Source organism: Littorina saxatilis, linkage group LG1 (genome assembly GCF_037325665.1).
Source record: "Littorina saxatilis isolate snail1 linkage group LG1, US_GU_Lsax_2.0, whole genome shotgun sequence".
In the NCBI taxonomy this organism is placed as follows: domain Eukaryota; kingdom Metazoa; phylum Mollusca; class Gastropoda; order Littorinimorpha; family Littorinidae; genus Littorina; species Littorina saxatilis.
In genome coordinates this window covers 91,875,340-91,879,489 of record NC_090245.1, presented here as the reverse complement: position 1 = coordinate 91,879,489, position 4,150 = coordinate 91,875,340, and positions in this window count along the sequence as shown.

Below are 4,150 nucleotides of genomic sequence, written 5' to 3'. Positions count from 1 at the left end.
GTCTTAACAGTTAAACATGTATTACGTTATCATTAAGATTCATGCTTTGTTAGCACTAAGCAGTTGTTTTAATCAGTCTGGTTTTCTCTTGTTTTCATCTTATGAATATTCTAAATGTTAGACTAACTTATTGTCTTGTACAGAATAACAACTGTGTGAATGGTGCTATACTGAATGAAAGAGTGTGACATGAAGTTCTTGTACATCATTGTAAAGAGTGTAAATGACGTTTTAGTTTAGATGTCAAGCGCTTAGAGCAAGCCTTTTTAACGAAAGTTTTTGATTTAGCGCTATATAAATGTTCTTCTTATTATTATTATTACATCGGCTTTGGCGTGTTTCGGTCCTGATGCTACTTCGCGAAAAATGGCATATATGTGCAAGGGAAGCGGTTCAAACTGCTGTATTTTTGGATGCCACACGACACAAACGAAATGTAGAGGGCTTTCTTTCGTCAAACTTCCGAAGGCTGGAGTCAGTGTTGACCAAAACAAATGGCGTGCTGCGTTGATCCATGCCATAAATCGCGCTGACGGCAGCTTCAATCCAGACAAAGCCAAGATTTGCTCACGTCATTTGGCTCTGGAGTTCCCCATTAACAATAGTGGTCACAGTTTAAAACTTGGTAATTAAATAATTAAACGGTCAATACTTTTAGTTTTAACAGAGAACGAACCTATCGCTATCGCAATTATAGATTATAACTTATTAAGAAATGTGTGTGTTAATAGTATGAAGTGTTTGTGGAGGGGGGAGGGGGGGTATTTATAAACAAAACCACTTGATGCCATGAGGACAGAAATTTGAGAAAAAGAATAAAGTCTGCAAACCAAACTTAGCACAACTACAATAGAACAGGATGAGTGAGTGGTCAGGGTGAATGAGTTAGTTAAACTGTGACTGAATATCTATTGATTGATTGATATTAAAGTGAACATTAGGGGGGGGTTAGAAATGCACCATTGTGCACTCGCCTTGATGTAAGGAACATTACTGCAGTCTCCAACAGCTTCAAAATGGGTTAGACAGGCTCTTGATAAAGACTGAGGCAAAATGTGCCAAATCACACATTGTCTTGTAAGAAGGAAAATTCTTCATTTTTAACCTTTCTGCACTTTTTTGACTTTGAGTGCATAGCCACAATGGTCACAGACAAGATGCATCAAACAGATTTCAAAAAGACCCCAAACTGAACTTGTTATGACTATTTGTAACCCCTCTCACCTTTTTGACTTGGCCGTACCCAAGCCAAAAGGCTAAAAAAATCATAACTAATTCCATGTTGACTTTTTGGTGGGGTGGACCTATTGTTCCAGATTCGCCTTGATTAAAGCAACACTAGTGCAGTGTCCAACAGCTTTTAAAATTTGTTTTGACCTCTTGACAATGTACATGTCAACAATCCCTGACTGTGATGTAGTAAGAAAAAATCTTCATTTCTCCCCTTTCTCCACTTTTTTTTGTGTGTCAGTGCATAGCCACAATGGTCACAGAAAAGATGCAGCAAACAGATTTGAAAAAGACCCAAAAGTGAACTTGTTATGACTATTTCTAACCTTTCCCACCTTTTTGACTTGGCCGTACCCAAGCCAAAAGGCTAAAAAATCATAACTAATTCCATGTTGACTTTTTGGTGGGGTGGACCTATTGTTCCAGACTCGCCTTGATTAAAGCAACACTAGTGCAGTGTCCAACAGCTTTTAAAATTTGTTTTGACCTCTTGACAATGTACATGTCAACAATCCCTGACTGTGATGTAGTAAGAAAAAATCTTCATTTCTCCCCTTTCTCCACTTTTTGTGTGTGTCAGTGCATAGCCACAATGGTCACAGAAAAGATGCAGCAAACAGATTTGAAAAAGACCCAAAAGTGAACTTGTTATGACTATTTCTAACCTTTCCCACCTTTTTGACTTGGCCGTACCCAAGCCAAAAATCAGTAAATAACAAAAACATAGTTAAGTTTGAGATAACTGAAAAATGGTAATTATTCAATTTCAATTTAATGGGACATCAGTCTGTGGTAGTACAAAGTCTCGTTCCTTGACTTCTCTTTTTTTTTTTTATCAAAGTGCTTGTGGCTCCTCATCTATACATATAATAAAAGAGAGTGTCTGTCTGTGTGTCTGTGTGTCTGTGTGTCTGTCTGTGGTCGCCATACCTCTGAGATGGCAAGAGGCAGGAACAAGATAGTGTGCACGTACACTCCCTAGGTGCCGCAGATGTGCACCTGGGTTTTAGTTTCTTGATTCACTGTTTCCTTTCTCAGATTATGGGCCTCCCATTTATTGAATACAGCCTATATGGTGCAAGACCAGTTCAGTGCCTACTGTTCACCTGTAGCAAGCACATCATGCCAGTGATATTAGAGACTCGCTGTTGCTCCTATGAGGGGAAGAAATGAAGAATGAAAAATTAACTGGACAGTTCCGGAAATTTCTAGAAGGTAAGGGAGATAACTCTTTTTTGTCTGTGGTCGCCATACCTCTGAGATGGCAAGAGGCAGGAACAAGATAGTGTGCACGTACACTCCCTAGGTGCCGCAGATGTGCACCTGGGTTTTAGTTTCTTGATTCATTGTTTCCTTTCTCAGATTATGGACCTCCCATTTATTGAATACAGCCTATATGGTGCAAGACCAGTTCAGTGCCTACTGTTCACCTGTAGCAAGCACATCATGCCAGTGATATTAGAGACTCGCTATTGCTCCTATGAGGGGAAGAAATGAAGAATGAAAAATTAACTGGACAGTTCCGGAAATTTCTAGAAGGTAAGGGAGATAACTGTTCACCTGTAGCAAGCACATCATGCCAGTGATATTAGAGACTTGCTATTGCTCCTATGAGGGGAAGAAATGAAGAATGAAAAATTAACTGGACAGTTCCGGAAATTTCTAGAAGGTAAGGGAGATAACTCTTTTTTGTCTGTGGTCGCCATACCTCTGAGATGGCAAGAGGCGGGAACAAGGTAGTGTGCACGTACACTCCCTAGGTGCCGCAGATGTGCACCTGGGTTTTAGTTTCTTGATTCATTGTTTCCTTTCTCAGATTATGGACCTCCCATTTATTGAATACAGCCTATATGGTGCAAGACCAGTTCAGTGCCTACTGTTCACCTGTAGCAAGCACATCATGCCAGTGATATTAGAGACTCGCTATAATTGCTCCTATGAGGGGAAGAAATGAAGAATGAAAAATTAACTGGACAGTTCCGGAAATATCTAGAAGGTAAGGGAGATAACTCTTTTTTGTCTGTGGTCGCCATACCTCTGAGATGGCAAGAGGCAGGAACAAGATAGTGTGCACGTACACTCCCTAGGTGCCGCAGATGTGCACCTGGGTTTTAGTTTCTTGATTCATTGTTTCCTTTCTCAGATTATGGACCTCCCATTTATTGAATACAGCCTATATGGTGCAAGACCAGTTCAGTGCCTACTGTTCACCTGTAGCAAGCACATCATGCCAGTGATATTAAAGACTCGCTATTGCTCCTATGAGGGGAAGAAATGAAGAATGAAAACTTAACTGGACAGTTCCGGAAATTTCTAGAAGGTAAGGGAGATAACTCTTTTTTTTTTTATCCAAACAAAGGAGGTAAAGCTAATGATAATGGGATAGCGAGCGTCTTAAATTGCAACAGGGCTCCGCTTACTCCCGGGTGAAGAGAAAGAGAGTGTCTGTCTGTCCGTGCGTGTGTGTGTGTGTGTGTGTGTGTCTGTCTGACTGTGGTCGCCATACCTCTGAGATGGCAAGAGGCAGGAACAAGATAGTGTGCACGTACACTCCCTAGGTGCCGCAGATGTGCACCTGGGTTTTAGTTTCTTGATTCATTGTTTCCTTTCTCAGATTATGGACCTCCCATTTATTGAATACAGCCTATATGGTGCAAGACCAGTTCAGTGCCTACTGTTTACCTGTAGCAAGCACATCATGCCAGTGATATTAGAGACTCGCTATTGCTCCTATGAGGGGAAGAAATGAAGAAAGAAAAATTAACTGGACAGTTCCGGAAATTTCTAGAAGGTAAGGGAGATAACTCTTTTTTTGTATCCAAACAAAGGAGGTAAAGCTAATGATAATGGGATAGCGAGCGTCTTAAATTGCTACAGGGCTCCGCTTACTGCCGGGCGAAGCCGGGCTTAACTGCTAGTA